Source organism: Ursus americanus, chromosome 8 (assembly GCF_024610735.1).
Source record: "Ursus americanus isolate L20-20 chromosome 8, mUrsAme1.1.p, whole genome shotgun sequence".
Lineage (NCBI taxonomy): Eukaryota > Metazoa > Chordata > Mammalia > Carnivora > Ursidae > Ursus > Ursus americanus.
This window is the reverse complement of record NC_142134.1, coordinates 65,941,980-65,966,016: the sequence shown is the minus strand read 5'-3', so window position 1 is coordinate 65,966,016 and position 24,037 is coordinate 65,941,980. Positions and strand designations below refer to the sequence as shown.

Below are 24,037 nucleotides of genomic sequence, written 5' to 3'. Positions count from 1 at the left end.
ATATCTTAATATTTTCTATATATGTGACTTTGTTATCTGCAAGTGACGATAGTTTAAAACAATTCTTTTAATATTTAAGTAATTATTTAAGTCTATCACTATTAGGTATATCAATATGCATAACCTTTGTGCTTTTGTTGCTTATCAGGTCAAATACCCTTGTATTCTTATATCACTGTGAGTTTTTATTATGTTGGATGCTAGATTTCGTCAAGTGCTTTTTCTGCATTTATTAAGACGATCATATGGTTTTTCTTTTTGTCTGTTGATAAAATGTTTTACATTGATTACTTTCCAAATGTTGAACCAAACTGGTACTCTTAGGTTAAACCTCACTCACTTGTTCATGATGTATTCTCTTTTTATGTATTGCTGGAGTCAATTGCTAATTTTTTGTTAATGATGTTTGTGTGTATATCCATAAGATATATTGGTCTGTAATTTTTTTCTCAAATTATCTTTATCTGCTTTTGGTATTAGGGTAATATTAACTTTATTTAAAGATTTATTTATTTATTTGTTTATTGAGAACGTGCATGTGTGAGAGAATGAGGGAAAGAGAGAGAGAGTGGGCGGGGAGGAGCAGAGGCAGAGGGAGTGAGAGAATCTCAAGCAGACTCCCTCCTGAGTACAGAGGTGACCTGGGACTAGATCTCATGACTCTGAGATCATGACCTCAGCTAAAATCAAGAGGCGGATGCTTAACCAAGTCGCCCAGATGCCCCAAGAGTCATATTAACTTTATGAGTTGGGAAAGTGTTCCATTTCTTCTATCTGAAGGAAGCGTCTATATCAAATTTGTATTATTTTTTCCTTAAATACTGGTAGATTGCATCAATGAAACCATGTAGTTGGGGCCCCCCGACCCCTACCCTCTTTATATCTGTGTTTGTTTAAAGGTTTTTAATTGTAAATTTAATTTCTTTAATAGATATAGGGCTTTTTATGTCATCTATTTCCTCTTGAGTAAACTTCGGTCATTTGTATCTTTCAAGGAAGGTGTTCATCTGTCCAAGTTGTGAATGTACAATTGTCATAATAGTCTCTTGTTACCCTATTAATGTCTGCAGAATCAAAAGTAATGTTCTAGCTTTTATTGGAAATTTGTATTTTCTTTCTTTCTCTCTTCTTTTTTTTTAAGATTTATTTATTTATTTATTTTAGAGAGAGAAAGAGAGAGAGTGTGAGGAGAAGAGGCAGAGGGAGAGGGAGAGAGAGTATCTTAAGCAGACTCCACATTGAGTGTGGATCTCACAGCCCTGAGATCAGGACCTGAGTAGAAACGAGGAGTCGGATGCTCAAACAACTGTCCCACCCAAGCACCCCTCTCTTTTCTTTTTTGAAAAAAAAAATGTATTGGTATAGTTAGAGGTTTATTAACTGCATTCAACTTTTTTAAAAATAGCTTTTGGTTTTATTGATTTTCCTCTATGATTTTTCTCTTTCTTATTTCACCAATATATTAATACTATTATCTATATTATTTCCTTCCTTCCTTTTACTTTGGGTTTAATTTGCTTTTGTTTTCTTACTTTCTTAATGTAGAAAATTGCAATATTGATTGGAAATTTTTCTTCTTTTCTAATATAAATCTAATTTCTAAATATAAATCCAATTTCATGCTGCAAAATTCTCTTTGAATACTGCTTTAGATGCATTCCTACAAAATTTGATATGTTTTTTACTTTCATTTAGCTAAAAATATTTTCTAAAGTTCACTGTGATTTCTTCTTTGACCCATGTGTTATTAGAAGTGTATTGTTTATTTCTAACCATTTGGAGACTGTTCTTGTATTTTTCTGGTATTGATTTTTAGTTAATCCCATGTGGTCAGAGAACACTTCTTTTTCCCCCAGAGAACACTTCTTTTTTAATGATTTAAGTTCATTTATATTTATTTAGATTTGTTTCATTTTTCAGAATATGGTCTATCTGAATGTCTATGGAATATCTATTTACAGTGGAAAAGAATGTGTTTTCTCCTGTTATTGAGTAACATGTCCTATAAATGTCAATTAGTTCAAGTAATTTCATAGTATGGTTCACATCTTTTATACCTTTACTGATTCTTTGTCTACTTGTTCTTTCAGATACTGAGAGGGGATTGTTGAAATTTCCAAATACAATGGTTCAGTTGTCTATTTTTTCTTTCAAGTCTGTTTTGCTTTATATATGCTAGGCTCTCAGTATATTTTGTATTACTATTCTTGAACACAATTCTTTGCATAAAACTACCATAATAAGTACTATTATTATCTTTACTTTGCAGGTAAGAAAATATATGGATAGAAAGTTTTAATAACTTGCCAAAATGACATATAGCATATTAGTGGTCTAGCTGGGATTTGAACTTAGGCACTCTGACTTCAGAACTTATTTGTATGGTAAATTACTAAGTAAAAGTAGAAAGTTAAATGTTACAATTATTTAAAAGAGAGCAAGACAGAACTAGGAAGCCAATATTGGATATCACTGTGTGATGGATAATGGGTGATTTATTTCTTTATTTTACAGTTGTGTATTTTATAAGCTTTCTACAGTGAACATATATATCTGTTATGATAACTGTTATAATAAACAAAAATGTAACTAAATCTTTATTTTATTTGTTTTTATTTCATAGAATCATTAAAAAGGAGGCAAGCCATTGGGTTCATGCAGTTTTAATAGATTACCATGATATTTATCTGCCCAATAATTTGCCATAATTCATTTAACTATATACCTAATTTCCTTATTAGAATGCATCCAATTTTGTTTTTAAATAATGTGCTAAATACCATTGCATGTTTGACTATATTTCCTATTATTTCGTTAGCATAAATTCCTAGAAGTGTATTATTGGCTCAAATGTACAGACAATCCTATAGATTTCTTAAGGAATACTTTATTGAGCCATAGAAAGGAACAGATACACAGAATAATTTCCTATCTCAAACACCAGAAATTACATAGAATTTTTGTACTTTAAATTAAGATACCTATATGGGTGAAAAAGAGGGGTGGGGGGAGAGATTTTGAGATCTTATTATCTTTTAAATATTTAACTAGTAGCCATACTTTGAGAACATGATTTTATACGAGTATCTAAAATATTTTTTTACAACACTTGACATCCATACTGACATAGGGTTAGATGAAATTATTTTGAAAGCAGATAAAAAATGACTCTATACACATTAATAATCACTCTTACCTCCTTGAGCCTTGAGGACAGGTAGACAAGGGCTTGTAAACATCATCAGAAATGAGGGCATACAGCAATATCGAGTCTATGAAAACAAGTGTTGAAATTCCTTTGTTCACAAGGTACTCAAAATATTCAAATCAGGGTCACTTCTTGCATCGCCTTTGGATTAATGTTTCTGAGATGTCTTCAGATTTTCCCTGTCATTTATGCAGATTTCGTTCTTAAAGAGAGACTCCTATTTCTTGTTTTATATTTATTATTCTTAGTAAGGAAGGTTACGTTATCCTGTTTGTTAAAAGAATACCCGAAGAATTAGCAAAAACCAATTTTCTAATTGTTCTGTTATCCAAACAAACACATTCAAATTTTGCCATCTTTCCTTCTACCTCCCCTCAATCCTTATCCCCCTCCACACCCAGCCATGGGGCATTTGTTTGCTTTTCACGGGGTAGTAATGCCATTTATCAGTATTTCTGAATCTGCTGCTAAAATAGAGAAATTTTAAAAGACTTCTTTTTATTTGTTATAGATCATTCTTATGATGCAAAAGTGAATCAAAACTTGTCATATAGACTTTTCATATAGACTTTTGCCAGACGGTATTGTGAAATAACAGCGTACCTTGATATTCTTAAGGATTCATTATTGGTGACAATTCAATCAAATTTGTTTTATAAACGGAGGCTCCACCTTAGGACTTTGTGGTGAGTTGGTTAGCTTTTAAACCAGTGCATATTCATACAAAGAAACCACACCTTTTTATACCATGCCCACTAGTGAGGTGTTAATTTTGTTCAACTTTCAGTTGGCTGATACATACATATCTTAACTCAGGCTGCTGTAACAAAATGCCAGAGACTTGGTGGCTTAGACCATAGACATTTATTTCTCGCAGTTCTAGAGGCTGGTAAATCTGAGATCAGGCTGCCAGCACGGTCAGGTTCTGGTGAGAACCCTCCTGTTGGCTCAGACAGTTACTTTCTTGCTGTATCCTCTCATGGCAGAGCAGAGAGAGATTAAGCCCTCTCATCTCTTCCTATGAAAAAAACAATCTCATCATGAGGACCCCACCCTCAAGACCTCTTCTAATCCTAATTATCTCCCCAAAGCCTCACCTCAAATAGCATCACATTTAAGGTTAGACCTTCCACATGTGAATTTTGGGGGACATAGACATTTAGTCCAGAACACACACACAGCCATATATAAAGATAAACATATGTGTGTGTGTGTGTGTGTGTGTGTGTGTGTGTGTGTGTGTGTGTGTAGAGAGATATATATGGAGACATATCAATAGGTAGGTAGGTAGATGAAAATAGAAGAACTCAGGAACCATTATACACATATAATGCATCTATTTTTATATATCTATGTATATGTATATATGTGTATATCTAGATCTTCACATTTGTATATTATATATAATCTATATTATATATATATAATCTATCTATATGTATATAGGTATATACATATATATGATCTATGTATCAGCCAATCCAAAGTCAAAAAGTATACACACACACACACACGCACACACACATACACACACACACACACACATAAATAAAAATGTTATGGTTTCTGAGTTCTCATATACCTGAGAGTGTATTTTTCTTTCAAGCATGAAAAATGTGGTAGAAAAAGCTGCTTATAAAAACCTTTTTTCTCCAGCTCTGTAGATGTTGCCACACTGCCCTCAGACTTCCAATATTTCAGATAAGAAGTCTGAGGTAAATTTTTTTTAAATCACTAAATTTGATTTTTGTTCCTATATAAACAGTTGTGCTTTTTCTGTTTTTTTCTTTGTAAGATATTTTAAAAAAATAATAATTGTAATACAAAATACCTGCCAGGATATAATACAAAAATTTTGCCAGAGTAACTATGTTATTCTTTTCATTTTTCATTTGTTTTGCCTGAAACTTTTAAGCGTCTTACCTTTGCGTTACTTTTCTGTTGCTGCCTAACTAATTACAAACGTAGCATCTTACAACAGTATCCATTTATTATCTCACAGTTTCTGTGGGTCAGGAGTCTGGACACAGCTGGACTGAGTCCTTCTCCAGGGCTTCACAAGTTTACAATCAAGTGTTGACCAGGCTGCTTTCTCATCTGGACACTTGCCCATGGAAGAATCTGCTTCCAAGCTCACTGAGGTTGCTGGCAGAATCCATTCTCCTGTAGTGGTGTGACTGGATGCTCAGGGTCTTTTCTGCCTGTAGGCTGGAGTTTGCCCTCCGCGCCTACAAGATGACTGGTTTCATAGGCACCCTCGCAACATGGCAGCCTCCTTCTTCAAGTTGGCAAGGAGAATCTCTCTCTGTCTGCTAAGACAGGGTTTTATATGATGAAATGTAATCATGAGAGTGATATCCGATCACCTCTGCCATGTTCTTTTGGTTACAAGTGAATGATAGTTCCTACTGGGAGAATAGAAGAGTCACTTTAGAGTTTGCCCACCACACACCCACTCCCTTGGAGTTCAGCAACTGTTTTCTTCAAGTCTAATTGTGGGTTCTTCTTCAAATACTTCATTTTCTTCTTTAGCAACAATGGTAATCGCTTGTTTTCTTCAAGCGGGATTCTGCATTTGTGAGCTGCTAGACCAGTTTAAGCAAAACCAGGAACTTAATGGAAGGGTCCTGGGGTAGTTTAAGAACCACAGGCTAGGCAGAGTTGAAAAGAGCAATGAAAAAGGCTGGAATGTAGCAGAAACAAATGGAAGGGACAAAGGTCCATCCTTCCAGTGACCCTGTCTCATCTCTGCTCTGCTGTACGTGTGGCTGTTTCTCTCTCTTGCTACACACTGGCTGCCTTTGCCTCGGTCCACACGCTGGACACCAGAAGATTTAATGAGTCAGCATACATAAAGCCGTTGAAACAGTGTTGGTACATGGCAAGTGTCCAGCAATGCTAAGCTATTGTTATTGCTCTTTTATTGTTAGCTTTATTATTGTTGTATTTTGTATATTCTTAATATGGGGGGGGGAAGGGGAGGGGATCCATTGCTAAATAAGGCCAGTGAATGCTGGGAAGGCAATCTCATAGCTCTTCAATGAAATTTCATGTTTTTCTCCTTTTCAGCAAATTTTATTGTTTTGGTTTTTTCTTGTGCATTCTCTAAGATCTCAAATTTTCTTCTATAACACTCATTCTATTTTCTACTATATCAGTTGTACTGTTCACTTATTTCAGTGCCAGAATTTGACTCTGCAATTAACTCCATCTTTCTTTCTCCCCAAATTTTCTTTCCCACCTCTTCCCCCTTCTTCCCATTCCATTGGTCTCTTCAACACAATCTATTCTCTCTTCTGGCTTTCCCCTTTGTTGCATACAGGCTGCACTGTTTGTATCCTCTTCAAAATAGAAACCATTTCTAAAACATGTTTTCTGGTTATTATAGTAAATATTTTTCAGAGACTTTGTGTGTGTGTGTGTGCTCCTAAGCTGAATTTTTTTTCCCTAATTCCAAAATCCCCCACTTCCATGAGCTCATGATTTTAAGTTGGGTTTCTTATTATCTAATGAAAAGAGACCTCGTCAAACCAGATACATAGTCGATGCTGCCATGTCCTTCCCTACTCCATTTCAGGGCAGGCTAACAGTTTCCTTCTGTGACCATCTGTGGTTCTATGCCTGAAGGCTTCTCTGACATGCTTGGGTACAGGACATAAGTGCAAGTGAGTTGGCATCCCTGGGAGTCGTCCTCACAGTGGTAGCCCAGTGGGGAATAGGAGTCGCCCAGTGTCTTAGCCTCTCTGTGGGGACAACGTCAGAGCATGTCCTAAGCTCTCTCCCAGAGGTCTGCAGTGGATCTGAGCACCTGTTTCTCACATCAAACTTGTTGCTTAATGCACTTTTATTGCCTTCCTTCCCTTCCGTTTATTACTTTCTCACTCCCTGATCAAAGTTTCCTGCGACGTCCTCCCATATAACCTACTTGCACTCCAGCCTTGTCTCAAGCTCTTCTTCTAGGGGCTCTCATCCTAAGTCAAGTCCTTTGTCAACAAATCAGGTGAATGATTTCTTCTTGGGTGCTGATTAGATCATTGTTTTGGATTTAGAGCTAGCAAGAAAGGGATATATGTTGTTTGCAATTTTAAATAGATTTTCATTTGGCCCTCCTTTGGCTTGAGATGGGCTCATCTCTAATTACTACTCCCCGCTGTGAACAGATAAAAGGCAGGAAAACTGTAATCACCAACACACTCTGTTTTCCAGTTTGTTTGTTTTTTTTTTAAGATTTTATTTATTTATTTGACAGAGAGACAGCCAGCAAGAGAGGGAACACAGCAGGGAAGTGGGAGAGGAAGAAGCTGGCTCCCAGCGGAGGAGCCCAATGTGGGACTCAATCCTGGAATGCCGAGATCACACCCTGAGCCAAAGGCAGACGCTTAACGACTGCGCTACCCAGGTGCCCCTGTTTTCCAGGTTTTTCCCACTTTTGCCTCACCCACAGTCCTTTACTTGGAGGGCTTATAAGTTGTAGGGTGCTGTGCCATTCATTCATCTTCATGTTGCTTTTCAGTTGTTTTCTGAAACTCTCTATGTAGGACTAGATGCAGAACAAGAGGCATTCACAGTGTTTAAGTGGAAATAGCACTCTATCCAGAGACACAGGATCCATAAGAGAAGATGGTCTGAGACCCAGTTTTCTTATACATTGAATTCCTTTAAAAAATGCTGTGTTCCACAGGTATTATGGTCAAGAAAAAGCCCCACCCATCTCTGTCCTCAGGAAATGCACAATCTACTATTTCTCAGCATATAGTCCATAGATCAGCTGCATCAGAATGACTTGGAAAACAGATTCCCAGACCTACTAATTCATAGTTTCAGAAACCCAGCTACTTTTTAAGAGTTCTAAAGTTTATAAGTGACTGATCTAGTGGTTAGTGGAGACTTTTTGTTTCTTAATTTAAGAGAAACTCAGAGTAAGAGAAAAATTATCTTCTAAGCAAATGACTTTTTAATCCACTGTCCATAAATGTTAATTTAAGTAATTAAGTTAAGTATTTTAATTAAGAAAGAGCAATAATCTCCATTGTCACCCCATCTTTGAAAAGACCGTTTGCATATTGGGTTTTCCTCTGGTGTATTTTTGCTGCAGTATATTCTCATGTGTCTTCTAAAAATGGTGTGTGCAGAGCATTTTCTGATTCTTGCTTGAAAATATTTCACTTCTCAATTTTATAGATAATTTGGCTGGGTATAATAATCTGGGTTGAAAATAATTTTTCCTTGGTATATTTATGGCACTGTTCTATTGCCTTCTCACCTCTGGAATTGCTAGAAAAATGCCAGTCTGATTTTGCTTATTTTGGGATGGTCAGTTTGTCTCTCTAGAAGCTTTTAGGAATTTTCTCTTATCTTGGGGAGTCATAATTTTTACAGTGATGTTTGGTATGGTTTTCTTTTTATTCATTGTGCTGGAACTCATTGGGCCTTTTAAGCTTAATGCCATATACCTTTTTTGTGTCTCTGGGGAGTTGGCTGTTTATTGCTCCAATAATTTACCTGTTTTTGTCTTTTTTGAGAATCTTATTATTTTGGATGTTGGAACATCTCTATGGGTATTCTAAGATGTCAGATCTTTTCTCATGTATTTTCTCTCTCTCTCATCCTTTTTTTTCTCCATATATTCTGGGAGATTTCAGAATTTTACTGGCCATTCTTTATATAGAATTTCTTTTAAGCCTTTTCTTTTTCATGCTGCTGCTTTGGAAACTCTTGATGATTAATGTATGTTGGGTTTTTTTTTTTTTTCAAGAAAGCTCTGTTAATCATTGTGCATTTATTTTTCATCTGTTGTACAGTTTGTATTCCCATTGATTTTATTCATAATATTAATTCTTCCAAGTGTCTAGCAATATGTTGACTTTAGTTCTAAATTTTGGTAATGTTGTGAGACTCTTTCGTATCTCCATTTGGACAATTTTGTGGGAACCTTGGAGTGGCTCTATCAGGAGCCACTAGTCATATGCCAGTTAGAACCAGAATTGGATCCTCTGTTTCTCAAATTAAGTTTATAAACTTGCCTCTTAAGTTCATAAACTATGTAATAACATTGGCAGTGTATCAATTCCTCCCAACTTGTGTTAAATACTTCCCCATTGGTAATTTTCTGGTACGCATATTGGCCCTAATTGAAAAAAAAAGTCTGCCTAACAAATGTAATGGCCTGGTACTTCTAGGCCATTATTTGCACATCTTGGGGGGTATTTTAAGGCAGAGGCTTAAAGCCAAGTGGTTTTAATCACCTGAAAAGCAAGTTACCCTGGGGTAATTTATGAAGTGTGAGTATGTGTGCATTTTAATCTGTTTTTGTCCACTGGAATCCTTAAATAGAGGAGAAACAGTCCGAGACAGGTATTTTCAGGCTAGAATACCATGGCGCACATCTGCCTAATAAAGTTGTTGTTGAGGCCCTTCCTGTTGACTTTTAACCTCAGGGTCTATGTAAAGCCCCTCATTCATTAAGCAGTTGATTCCATTAGCAGCAGGCTGTGTCTGGGATCCTGGGGACCCTGCACCTGGCCTGCTTTATTCCTGACAAATCATCTGATTTTATTGATAGCCACCTGGAAAATTACATTTGGGGCTGCGGGCGAAGACACACAACTTAGAACCCACTCCTCAAAAGCAGCAGCAAGAGACAACCCTCCCCGGTCACCTCTGCAGCCAGTCCATAAAAATAGGCATTTATAAAGGAGTGACTCAATATTACTTTGCCAAGTTCACGCTGCTATTTCTTTCTCTAAGGGGTATTTTAAATGAGGCAAGTTTCTCTTCCAGTTCGAACTGCAGAGGGGGCAAGAACAGTGCCCATCCTAGCATCAAAAGCCTTCAGCAGCCCTGTTACCAGAGTCTCGTGTCAACTCCTACATTATTCTGTCCCCCGGGCCTCACATGATGCTTGTGGGGTGGTGCCTAGCAGTTCGGGAATAGCAAAGCTTCTGACCCCATAGCAAGCCCTCTTTCTGGCTGCCACATTAGATCAAAACCTGTGTGGGATTATCCCTTCAGGAGGCAGGTCTCCTTTTTCAGTTGTTAGCAGGTGTTGCTGAACAGATTCACACTCTCTGGGGAGACGGGAAGCGCGTCGCTGTCAGAGGAAGAGATTTGCTTTGGGTTAACGGTGACGGTGCCACACCCACACACACTTCATGCGGTTCCCAGAATTTCCTCCAGAGCTCTAACGCAGCAGAGGCAAAATTGGTGAAAGTGTTTTCCTTTTGGGGAAGAAGGAGCCGAAACCTCCTAATTACCACAGGAAAAGGCAGAGGTTTTGTCAATTATTTTTCCAAGAAGATGGAAAGCTTGAGGGCACTCCCTGAAGTTGAGTCAGGAAACTTATTTTGAAAGAAAGAAAAGAAAAGAAAAGAAAAAGAAAGGAAGGAAGGAAGGAAGGAAGGAAGGAAGGAAGGAAGGAAGGAAGAAAGAAAGAAAGAAAGAAAGAAAGAAAGAAAGAAAGAAAGAAAGAAAGAAAGAAAGAAAGAAAAGGTTGCACATAGTCTTAGAAATGAGACCATCTGTGACCCTGTTTCTTCAGGTTTGAAAAATATGGAGCTTGAGGTTTCTGTGGCTTTTCTAGCAGCTGAGGTCTTATGAGCTCAAGTTCTCAAAAGAGCCATTCTCTGTAGAAACGTACCATTGCATATATCTGATCATCACTGATTGGAGGGGAGGGTGACTTAATGAAAACTTAGAATGGTTAAATACGATCAAGAAATAATAGCTGTTGTATAGATTATGCAGCCCTCCTGCGTTCAAGAGCAAGCCATTACTCAAACCAGGCCAACTGCAGTATTGCAAAGCAGATCTCCTTGGGAAGCCTGTTTTAACAGAGAACTTTAAAAACATTTATAATTCACATGGCAATTAGCAAATATAAATGGTATGATGATTTTTTGCATGGCATGGCCTCTTGGAAAGAGTGTAGAGTAGAGGAAATGATACTTTCTTTGGAGTAAATGGACCTGGGTTTAGATTCTTTTCACACCGCCTATTAATTATGAGATTTTGAGCCATTTAATGGTGCTTAAAGCCATAGTTGTTTATATCTTGCTTTGACAAAAATGCAACTACATTACAGGGTTGTTAATAGGAGTAAATTTTAAACACACACACACACACACACACACACACACACAATGGCTGAAACTAAAATAATAAAAGTCAGATTTTCATTGCATTTGGAATGAAATCTAAATTTCTTGTCAGGAACTCCAGGACCCTCTAGGCTCCATCTCCTGCCTCCCTCTTTGTCTCTGTGTCATCCACCTACCCTTTGCTCAGCTCCACACCCTCTTGGCTTGACTGATTCCCACTATGTATCAGCTGTCAGAAGCAGTGATAACTTCTTATAGATATTGAGATATTGTGATTTATAAGAAATATGTATTTGGTCATATAGATGATCAAAATGTATTACTCACACATATTTTGCCACAGTCCATAGTTTCTGGCCCACCACTGCCCAAACCCTTGGAATTTCCTAAGATAAGAGAGCTAAGTGTGTCTTCTGTTATGTGAATAAAATGATCATTGGATCACTTAAGGATGGGGACTGTTTGCTCGGTGAATCAACTATGTGATGAGAGGCTTGGACATTTCAATCCCACCCCAGATCTCTGGGGAGCTGAGTGGGACTGGAGGTAGAATCAACTGCCAGTGGCCAGCGATTTAATCAATCATGCCTATGTAAAGAACCCTCTGGAATAGCTCAAAAGGAGGGAGTTCAGAGAGCTTCTGGATTGGCGAACGTGTGGAGATTTGAGGACAGAGGTGTGCTCTGAGAGGGCACGGAAGCTCCATGCCCTTCGCCCACACATTCCCCTATGCATCTCTTCCATCTGGCTGTGCCTGAGTTATGCCATTCTCTAATAAACCAGTGATCTAGTAAGTGAAACGATTCTCTGTGTTCTGTGAGCCACTCTAGAAAATTAATTGAACCTGAGGAGGGGGCCATGGGAACCTGCAATTTATAGTCAGCCAGTCAGAAGTACAGGAAACATTCAACTGGCATCTGAGGTCCAAGGAGGGGTCCGGTGGAGCCTCCAATCTATAGCTCATTGGTCAGACACACAGGTGATAACCTGAGTTTGTGGCTGGCATCTGAAGGGGGTGGAGGGCAGCCTTGTAGGATTGAACACTTAACCTGTGGGATCTGATGCCGTCTCCTGTAGTGTCAGATCTGAGTTGGATTGTCGAACACCCACTGGGTATCTGAGCATTGCTTGTTGGTGTAGGGGAAACTTCACACACACATGTTGAGATCAGGGACCGGAACCCAAATTAGATACCTTCCCTTGCCACCTTTCTCTGTGTGATATAGTGTCCACCAGCACTACCTCATTCATTCATTCATTTAGCAATAGTTACTGAGCACATCCTATGTGCCAGATGTTGTTCTAATAGCTAAGAATAGGGTACTAAACAGCTCCCAGTAGGTCCTTGCTTTCACGGAACTCCCATTCTCATGGGGGAAGAGAAATCATAAACAAGTAAATAGGATCATAGTAAAAAGAGCTATTAAGAAAAGAGTCATTAAAACAGAATGAAGGATTGGACAGGGCTGGTGTAGTTGTCTCCAATGAGGAGGTGATTTTGAGCTGACACCCCAGCTCAAGCCGGAATCTTGTAGCAAAAAAAAGGACATAAGTTCCTGTAAATAGAAGGGTTTCCCATCCTGCTGTATGTTAAAGGAGCGGGAGGTTTTGTGACTAAAATAAGCCTGGATAAAAATGTACTTCTGCAAAACAAACTTGAGCTGTCACATCACTCTTTCCCACTGAGTTTCTTGACTTTAGGTGGGCAATAAAACTTTCCCAGGAAACCATCCTGACTGCTGGGAGAGAGGGCCTATAATTGGGTCCAAATTTATGAGGTGTTACTCTATACCATTTCAAAAGGGGAGCTTTTGAAAGCACAGAGCTGGATGTGTGGCTGTTCTTTATCGCCGTGGAGAAAGCTGCACTTTTCCCTGCTCCTCTTCCCTTGGATAGCCATGTGTGCAAACCAACCACTACATGGCCAGCAACAGGGTCCTCCTTGCTGAGTGTATGGATGGGCTGTCTATGCAGTCCGAGGCTATTCTAGGTTCATTAGGCATCTATTCAGTTGGAACCATCCCAATTCTGATGCCTTCGGGCCAGTGGGTCTGTCCACTGTGGCTCTTTCTCCCTCTTTCCCCTCATTGCTTGAATATGTCTTCAGGGAGTTCCTTCTCTTCTCAGTGTGGTGCTGGGAGAATGTTTTTCTTGAGTCCTTACTTGAAGAGAATTATGAACCACTGGGAAAAAGCTCTTCTGTTGATTAGGCTTTTTTTCTCCATTTGGGGGAAATCAAATGACTGAAATATAAATTTGATTTGAACAGTTCTTAAATATCTTTTTTTCAACATTGACAGGAATTTTGCCTTTGCATTTTGATTTTGCACATTTAAAAAGTGAACCAGAAAGACTCTTAACCACTAAAAGTAGAAATTGCAAGAAGCAATCTAAATACAAACCAGTAGAAATGATTATGATAAAATGTCTTTTGCATGTCTGATCTATAAACACATTTAATGGCCCACTCAGAGGATGATGGTATTATCATTGCAAGGAACATATTCATGGAAAGTGAGTCCCAAATTTAATTTTTAACCATCCCAAAGATTTGAAAAGGCTGGCAAATACGGATTTTTAAAAATTGCAACTCACATAGACCTGTATTATATATATTTAGAGAAATTTGGAGAAAATGGAGACAGAGGGAGGTATTTGTACTTTTGCTCATAGGTTGGACAAGCATCAATCTAAAGAAATACTCCCAGTTTCATAAAAAGCGTAACATGGGCTGCTTCAGAGTAGTGGTGGGTTTCAAAGTTGTTCTGTCTCATCCCACACTGTTCAGGAATAACAGAGTTCTTTTTCTGTGTTATCGTTCCTGAAGGTTTCTAAATTCATTCATCCTCTGAGTGGTCCCTTGGATGGGCCCTTGTCCACACAAACTAGCTTGTATAGAGCCCTGTGTAAGCATCAAAGCAAAGCACCATCACGCCAAACGCGGTGATCACCGTGAGACGGACCCCAGAGACTCAACTCTCTTGTCTTAAAGGCAACTGGAAGAAGAACTAGCTGATGACTCAGAATGTAGCCAGTTCCTTTGAATTGTGGTCTGATTCTCTGCAGAAAGCCCTGTGTTTTCCAGTGTCCTCTCTTCCTGCCTGGGTGGCTCCTCTTTTCTGTTCTTCTCTGCTGTACAATATCTTAATATCGAGACAGTGGGAGTGAGGGAAACTAGCTCCGCCAGAACACTTGGACATCTTTTATCTCCCTCACACAGGCACAGACTGAACTTCATAGCAGAGTTTCTGCTCTTTGTTTCTGATTCTAAGCTGTGGCACTCTCATCGAGCTGTTGAGGTTCAGTGGCTGGGGCTACACAGAGAGAGGCCCCGACTGAGTCTCCAGCTGAATGTAGATGTCACCAGGCACCGACCAGATCTTTTGGCACAGACCTGAAAAAACACCCATGTGGCACCTGACTCACAACAAATTTGGGGTGGTTTATTATTCGGAAAGAGCCGACTGACAGATACCTTCTCTTAGGATTTCTATGTTAGTTTGCTTATAAACCCAAAGCCCCCCAAAAGTGGGATGCTTAGTTCTGCTTATGCTTATTCATTAAACTACAAAGGTCAAGCCAAAGGCATAAAGGGGAAGGGAAGAATATTCCTGGAATGGCTATAGCCTAACTTTTGTCTTCCTAAGAACTTGACAGTCACCAGCCTACAAATCTGGGTGGAGAAAAGATTTGAAGCTGCCTATGTTAAGAATGTTCTAATGAATTCCATGGTGGTAGTAGATTGAGTTTTGGAAAATTTAGAATAATTACAAATGAAAGTCTTCTTACTTACGATGTTTATACAAATTGTAGGCTCCCAAGGGATACTGGACAAAAATTGCTCTTCTGTGTGAAAATAGGAAGAGACAATTTGGGATCTATAGCCAGGGTCTCACATACAAAAGTAGTGAATTAGATTCATTTTTCTCAGTCTATTTAGCCACACTTCTGATGGTAATATTGCTATTTGATACGTCATTTCTCTTCTTTAAAATTCTAAACTGTCGCCTTTAAAACCTGACTATTTATTATTACATGTCATCCTTCAAGTCCAGAACAATCACAAAAGGAGACATACGAGATATTCTTTTAATGCCAGGATTTATTATAAATCACAATTTCTTCTCTTCTCTGAAAAAAGAAAGGGGCAGAAGACAAAGATGACAGGGGGCCCCTGTGCTTAGTTACATATGATTTGAGACTAGAGTTAATAGCATGAAATATATTCATGCAGTGAACTTCTGCAAATGTGAAATTTCTGTGCTTCACGATCGAAATTCATTACCAATGGAAAGGTTTAAAACCAGGGAAAATGACTGGGGAAAACTGCTTGAAAACATAACAGGCTTGAAAAATAAGAGAAACAGGAGATAAAACTAAAGAGAACGATTTGGCATTAAGACTGTTTAGTAAGATTTTATATGTATGTACCTATATAAAATCTTCACAGATGATCATGAATGTATGGAAGAAACTCTGATAGGGAAACTTAAAGGCTAAAATTGTACACATATCCAAACTGGATAATGGCAGCATTTGTGGAAGAAAAAGACTATATGGGTTCAAATTTATGTTGGAGCTAGCCATAGGACCTTTTTCCTTCTGCAAATGTCACCACATAAATAAATAAAAAAAATCTTGGTTCAAATTCATATCACTTCAATTCTGACATGGAAACTAGTAAAACACCTGTTTGCCTTGGAGTAATTTACAAGTGATCTGAATTAAAGAAATGAAGTACAATTGAAAAAGGGCAATTTTGTGACTTAAATTCACAGCAATGAGAGTCAGGCTAGCACGTGTCAACCCTTGGCCCCCTTTCATTTGAAGACATTAATGTGTTTGGACTGTGTCACTGTCACTCAGATGTTTATTCCATATATTCCAATTGTCTCTGTCCTCGTGCAGCAAACAGTCTAATGGAGGTGATGGACATTAATCAGAAATTAGAATGGGGGTATATACTGTGAGGAGAGGAGCCTAGCTGTGCAAGATTATAGCAGGACTTGGCTTGAGAAATCAAGGAAGGCTTCCCCAAGGAAATGGTTTGCTCCAGGAAAAGAGGAGTTAATTACTGTAGGGGTGGTGTGGGCAAAGGGAAGAGTGTCTCAGGTTCAGAGAATATCACTTACGAAAGCCAGTCCTGGGATAAGAGGGGGGAATTTTGCAGATGATGCGTTAAAAGGAGAGTGTGGTTGCCACGTGGGTGTTCACAAGGATCACAGAGTCATAGAATGTTAAGGCTGGAAGGGCACTAGTGATGCTCTAGTTCAGTCTCTTCATTTTACAGGTGAGGAAACAGACTCAGAGGGGTTAAGTGACTTGGCCAAGGTGACACTGCTAATGAGTGGTGGAGCTGGGATCAGAGCCCAGGGCTCCTAATTACCCTTTTAATGCGTTTCCACCACACCATGCTGATTCTTTGTATCTGTGTTAATGAGTAGATCAAGATGCTGTGAAATTAGCATAATAATTATTTGTATATAAATACTGCATTTAAAATGCTCCTATATAACAGAGCTTACCCTTCACAACCCACATGTGCAAACTGTCGATGTATTAGTCCTAAAGAAGTAAATAACTGGCTTTTTTTTTTTTTTTTTTATCATAAAAGAGTGCAGTTTGAAACCCAAGCTCAAGACTTGGATGAGTTAACACAAATCCTATATTAAAGGATCCGAATTAATGACATTTTACTATATATTGATCTATTACTTTATCCAATAACTATAGTGCTGGGTTGTAGGCATTGTGCTGGGACTAAGACGGTCCCATTTTAGTGAACAGGATACAGTTACTTCTTTCAACGAACTTGCAACCCAATGATAATACTTTTGCACATTTTTTTTTTTTAACTGAAAGCTGACATCAGTGTTGTGAGGTGAGGCCTGACACAAAAAGGATGAGATTTCTGGGCAGAATTTTAAAAGAATACCTTCCAAAAAAAATTTAGCACGGGTAACCATTCTAAGCTGAAGAAGCTTCCAGCATGGGGGAAAGAGATGGGAGGACATTGCAGTTGTCGCTTAATTAGACCTTGGTTAGGTCTTCACATTGAAATTGCCAATTGTATTCCTATGATAGATTGTACTACTTTGGAGCGCTGGTGATGAAATCCGGCCATTGAATTACACTGAACTATAAACTTCGTTTGTTCTTAGGTGCATAGTGATTTGCTATAATAATGATCATCCATTTGCTGGACAGCTGAGATTTTTTAAAAGCTTGATTGCTTTTGGCATTGCATTATTAGTCCTGGAAGAATGCAACACATTTGTAGCAATTCTCATCTTGTACAAGCTAGAATATCCATCTTTTACAAATGCAGGCCGCTTAAGACCTGTGTGTTGGAGCTCTGTGTGTGTGTGTGGTTTTTTTTCCTGGCAATTCTGCACAGAGTATATACTTTTGTTTTTCATTAACACTGTCATGAATACACCCATCTCTAAGACTTCAAGGGAGTTAATTTGAGCTCACTGTGTTTTATGGATACAAGGGCCAAGAAAAGTCCCCAAGAAGGGTACATGCTGTCAATTTCCTTTGGTGAATGAAAGCGTAACAATTCCAGACAAACCCCTTTCTAAGAAATACACTGCATATCTCGATCCGAATACTCATCTGATGAGAATCTAAAACCCCTACTGAATTACACTGGACGAGAACCTGATGATGTTGATTCTTTCAAGATCACTGAAGAAATCGACTCTGATACCTTTTAGTCCATCCATCTTGAAAATGTCTATGGAATGATTCTGTTGTACCTTCAGAAATGAAATTCATAGGCATGGATTTTCTCACACAGCAACTTTATATACAAAGATGAGAATAGCAGAAAGGTCATTTCCAAAGAAAGTGACATTTATTCTGTATTCACTGAAAAGCCAAAAGAGTTTTCTCATTCACCCATACCGACTGAGCCCTGCATCTCCCTCAGAAGACGTGAAAGAGACCTCTCCTATCTGCTCTTGCATCGAACTTCAGGCACAAGACCTGTCCAGACAAAGTGGCTTCTTTCAAGGATGAACCCGCTGTGCTCATCAGAGGCTTTATTTTGTTTATAGTTCAGACTTGTTTGGCAGGTTTTGTTTATTTTGTTCAATACCACTAAGCAAATGCCTGTCTCCTTTCTGAATTAGTTTTTCACCCATGCATCCTCCAGTATCTTCTCCTTTAAGGTAAGGTGTTAGCTGTGCAGGTTTATATATATATAATGTATATGTGTATGTTTATCACACATACACACATGTATGCATATCATATATGTATACATATGTATGTAAGTATATACATATGTGTATATGTATGTATGTGTATATGGATGTATATGTATTATTCAAAGTCAGTGGTTTCAAAAGAAACGCAGCCAGGCATCAATTATTGACACTAACGGAGACCAAGACCAAGAGCAGTTGAGTAAAGTCAAATCAACAAAGACTGCCCAAACCCCATATTAACAATGGTTTTGACCTCATTCGCAACAAGATTTTTTCTCCAAGCTCTTGCTAACCAGACTACCAGCACTGAGTTTGGAACAGCAAATGCTGTAGAGAAGTCATGCAGTTGTTTTACGTAAACTTGAGAGAGTTCTTTCCATTCTTATGGTGCTGCTGAGGACAAGGGCTGTAGGTGCTAGAGCAGAGAAAGGAGGGAGAAGACCAGTAGGACAAAAAGATTTCCCCGCATTCTAGTTTTCCCTGGGTGGGAGCTTTATGACTGCCATCCCACATAATGAATAATTAGGCGTCTAGTGTCTTTTCCTCAAATGAAACTTATTTTGTTGGAAGACAGTATTGCAGAACGACTGAGCATACTGACTCTGAGTAAATCATGGCTGTGCCACCTACTAGCTGTGTGACCTTGGGTAAATTACACAGCCTCTATGTGCTTTTGAATCCTCATCTGTAAAGCAGGTATCATAATAGTCCTTAGCCTGTTGGGTTATTGTGAAGATTAAGTGAATTAATAACATGTGAAACAACTGTAACAAACCGTGGCATATAGGAAGTGCTCAAAATTGTGAACCATTAAGGAATGCCCCATCAGAGACAACTAAAGTCATGGGGAAATTGAAAAGTTTGGAAGGTGAGAGACCATGTCGTTAAAATGCAGGCTAACTAGAACTGTAAATCTGGCTGTTGAAATAATAAACAGAGTAATTATTGGAGAATTAACAGCAACTCATATACCATTACATTTAAGACTTGAACCTTGCTCGAACTACTTTTAACTTCTTTAATGTTTAAGACCTATAAATGTCAGAGCTCACTAATTTCTTTGGCTTTCAATAAATGCCAGTGACTTTGAGAATTGTTATCCCTTTAGCTTATCTGGCAAGAGCACAAGCTTAAAGGGTATCCAAGAAGGCAGTGATTACAGGGATGAACCATTCTCTCCCCAGGAGAAAATGCAAGTTGCTGAGGTCAACCAGCCTCTTGGGCCACAGTCCTTCTGGGCACCTTTTGTGTGGCGTCACTTGAACTAGGTGCTGAGTGGGATTTCCAGAGACAGAGAAGACAGAGCCCCTTCTGTCAAAGAGTACCCTACTCACCAGGGGAAATATGTTGACGAACATATGCTAATGTCTAATTTCTCTGCAATCCTCAGAGAATGAGATAATTTTATAAAGTAAAATGTTCCAAGTAACCAAAGCTTTCCCATTTGGGCCCCCAAAAAGCGATTTAAATATTTCAAATGGAAATCTTTCTGGTAAAAGTTGAACACACTTGAGCAGAGGCTCTGGAGAAGAATTTTGCATTTACTTAATGCAGGGACGTCATTATGGATATCAATAATGGAGCTGTGCTGAAGTATAGGGGCTACTGGGGTATGAAGGACTGTTTGCCCTTGTCTTAAATGACCCCAGATGGACATACTTTTTATAATTCTTCTGTTTCTTTCTTTATGGATAGGCAGTTAGCTTCCTTTCAATAATACAGGCTAGTCTCTTCTAGTGGGTTGGACATCCAGAAAAAACAGATTGTCAGAATTCTGTCCACCTAAAAGTAATTTGGTCTACATCATTTTCTTTAAAATAAAAGGTAAATGCAAGGAAAACATTATCTCTTGAGTACCTTCTATGTGTTAAGTATTTCTGCGTACGTCATTTGGCCTCTTAACAACTTTGCAATATAAAGGAAGTTACTGTGGCTTAAGGGTTTTCTAATTTGACCTAGATCAGTGCTAGATCAAAGTTTAGTGTGCCTAAGAATCCTAAGATGAGCTCCGTAGAGCAATTTGGTGGGCCCCCTCTCCAGAGATTCTGATTCAGCAGGTAAGGGGTAGGGCCCAAACATTCGCATTTCTAACAAGTTCCCATGTGATGCTAATGCTGACGGTCCCTGAATCTGTCCTAGATGATTCAGGTAGGGAGGAGACAGATGGAATTCCAACCAAAGAGCATCTAATATCACAGTGCACGACGTTCATGAGATCACACTGTCTTGAATATGGTGGCATCAATTTTGGCTAGTGAAGACCTACTTTTTGCCTATAGAGCCTGAATTATGCTCAAATAAGTATGTTTTGTAGAAAAGTCCGTCGGTCCAGATGCAGCAATATTGGCCACCCAATTAACTCTTATTCTATCTATGCATATATAGGTATTTATTTCATTTTTATAAATATTACATACCAGGTATTGCTGTATGTGCTGATGATACAACAGGAAACATTCTTTTTCCTCCTGGAGCTTGCATTCTATAAAGGGGAATCAGGCATAAAACTACAAGCAAATAACAGAATAAGACAATTTCAGAAACTAGTAAGTGCTATGATGAAATTAACCAGGGCTGGTGTGATAGAGCATGGTGACCGTGGGAAGTTACTCTGGGCTGGGCAGATAGCAGAGGTCTCTCGAAGGGGGGATCTTTGAGCCCATATCTTAGTGACATGAAAGAACTGAAACATTTGAAAATCTGTGAGCGAATCCTTTCAGACAAAGTGAAAGCTTTCTGATTTGGGGGATTGTGTGTTCAAGAGGAAACAAGCCATGCAATGTGTTCGTGGTCTGTGCGGGTCATCAAGGGAGCAGTAGGAGACCAGGAGAGAGTTAGAAAGATGGCACAACAGAGTTGGAAAACTATTCTCTGTACGAGTGTTAGACAGTGGGAAGGAAGGAAAATAAAGCCATGAATATGAGCAGAGTAACAAAGACATTGGGAGAAAGGCTTTGAGAAGGGCTGATGATGAGTGAGGATCTGAAGGTAGAGAAGGATGTACTTGGTTGATGGTGGGTATGAACAATACCGCTTGGGCATACTTTGGAAGAAAAAAAAAGCTTTTATAATGGCATGTGCCAAAAATTAAAGGTATTTATTCCATTAGATATTAAAATCTGTTTGTGATCGGCCCTTATTCATACTTAGAGGTTTGGCAAGAGTTAAGGGTAATAGGGATGGCTTGGAATTTAGTTTGGTTATATATACACATATATGTAAACATAGGTTAACCGTAACCATGAATTAGAATCACCTGATGCTTAAAGAGACAGCTGCCTGGCCCCTATTCCAGATGAATTAAATTAGAATCTGTGGGTAGTTGGGCCTAGGGTGATGTGTTTAGTTTTGATGCGTACACCACCCCCTGCTGAGAATCATTACCCTAGAGCAGGTGTTAGCAACCTTGACTGCACATTAGAATCACTTGGTTAAGCTTCAAAAAATAACCCATGCCCAGGCCTCACCCCAGATCAATTAAACCAGAATCTCTGAGAGTTGGAGGGCATTTAATGAAAACAAAAATACAAAAACAACAACAACAAGCTTTCCAGGTGATTCTAACATGCTGCTGCCCTTAACGAATACTGCCTAGGGCTACGCAGGTAGATGAAGCCCCATCTCTGCCCCTGAATTTACACTCTAATCGGGAAGCTATGAATAAATGCAATGCTGTGATGCACTCAGAGTCACATTAAAAATACAAAGTGTAGGAAAATTAGACAGATTAATTCTGTCAGTGAGGGGTTGGGTAGGGTGACCAACTTGTCCCAGGTACTTGGATTTTTCCTGGTTTTAGCACTCAAATTCCAAATCCCTGGAAACTGCTCAACTCCATGCAGGCTGGGATGGTTGGTCCCAGTCAGTGGTAGCAGAAGTTTCAGATGAGGGATTTGAACGGTAAAAGGAGCTTGCCAAGCGGGCCTCATGGAGGTGGAGGAGGGCATGGGAGTCTATTTCAGGCAGTGAGGACAACATGCAAAAAGGCAGAGCGTGGGTTGAGAGCTTGGAAGCATGAGTTTGGTTTCACTGGTAGAAAAGCACGACTGGGGTGTGACAGATGAGTGTAAGGGGGTAGCTCTAGATCATGAAGGGCCTGTTTTATATGTCCTGAAGTTTTGCATTTTCTCCCCAGGCATCCAGGGGATGGTTGATAATGTTGGTGGGAGAACATAGCTGTGGTTTTTGATTTTTGGTTTTCATTTTAGAAAGATCACTGGAGGAAGCTCTGGGGTCGTATGCTTATTTTCCTTGAGCACTGCTGACTCATTGAGGCACTGACTCATTGACCCCTTCTCCACATGCAGACTTCGGAGTAAAATGCAGGTGTCACATGGCGCAACATTCAGAGGAAAGCAGATCTCATTACTTCTGTAGGTTCCTCAGATGGACTACCCTAGAAAAGTGCTGAGTCTTCAGAGCCTGGAGCCCATCTTGGCTTTGCTACACACCCAAGTAAGTTCATCAACTTGAGGCTCGAGGTAGCAGCTCTAAAGAACAGAGCTTACCCCTTACCACAGCTGGTACTGGGAAGATTAATGAAATTTAGTTGGAAAGGGTGTTGCACTCTTGAAGGAAATTGCCCATATAGATGTTTCTTCTATTGTAGGTATAATAGTGGAACTGCAGAAAAATAAAACATAACTAATTTTACAAGTCAATGTATTTCCGCACCAGTTAATTATCCCATTTTGATACCTGAAGTATTGTGGTGCAACGCTAGTGTTTGGTGGATGATAACATTTTGATGTCACTATTTATCAGTAGTTTCTCTCTTCCTTCTTTGTATACCAGCCCATTTAATTAGATGGGTCTCAAATAATATTTCTTATTGACTTTCACCCATATCTCTTAGCTTTCTTACCCCTAATTTAAAACAAAATAAACAAAGAAAGAATATAGCAAGCCCTTAGTTCGCAAATCACAAATAACAAAGACATTAATAAAAATAAGTAAATAAAGAAAATAAAAGTAAAATGAACGCACACTTTAATCCTTGAGGGTGATGGGTCTATATACATGATTTGGAATTCTTCTGTATGGGAGATTTGTTTCTTCTCCCCATTTATTCATTTATTTATTTATTCGGCCACTTATTTATATCAGAATGGACACATGGATATTTATTTTATACTTTGAGCTATAATCCAATCGTATGTTATTTACTTTGTTGCTCAGAAAGTTCCAGCTTGGCCAATGGGAACTCTTTCAGTTGGTTCCTGTCTTCCTTTGAGATGCTCCCATCATTTTGTTTTTGGAGTACTTTCTTACCTAATGACACTACATGATGTTCCAGACTCATCTGGTATGTTTCCTGTCTCAGCTGGAGAATGGCATTAGAAAATAAGATCTGGGTGCTGGTGTACCACCTTTGTTTTTGAGAGTTAGATTTCGCCAGGCAAAAATATTAAACTTTTGTCTGCATCTGGGATGCTGATTTACTGTTAACTGTGCTTTTCAAATTTTACTGAATGCAAATTCTCTTCAGCTTTTTTGGGTACAGATAGTACCATTCTTAA

At 38.8% G+C, this 24,037-nt stretch overlaps 1 protein-coding gene across 10 annotated transcripts in view; it reads left to right on the top strand.

Moving 5' to 3' along the window:
• LOC123775788 (cytosolic beta-glucosidase) overlaps positions 1-24,037 on the top strand; it is an 889,125-nt gene that overhangs the window by 351,624 nt on the left and 513,464 nt on the right. The window contains exon 8 of one of the 10 annotated variants that reach the window (XR_015725388.1): positions 7,458-24,037. This exon is cut by the window's right edge and continues 18,113 nt beyond it. The exons of the other annotated variants lie outside the window; for them this stretch is intronic. The gene's annotated coding sequence lies outside the window, so the exon portion shown is untranslated. The remainder of the gene's footprint in view (positions 1-7,457) is intronic. 10 annotated transcript variants of the gene reach the window in all.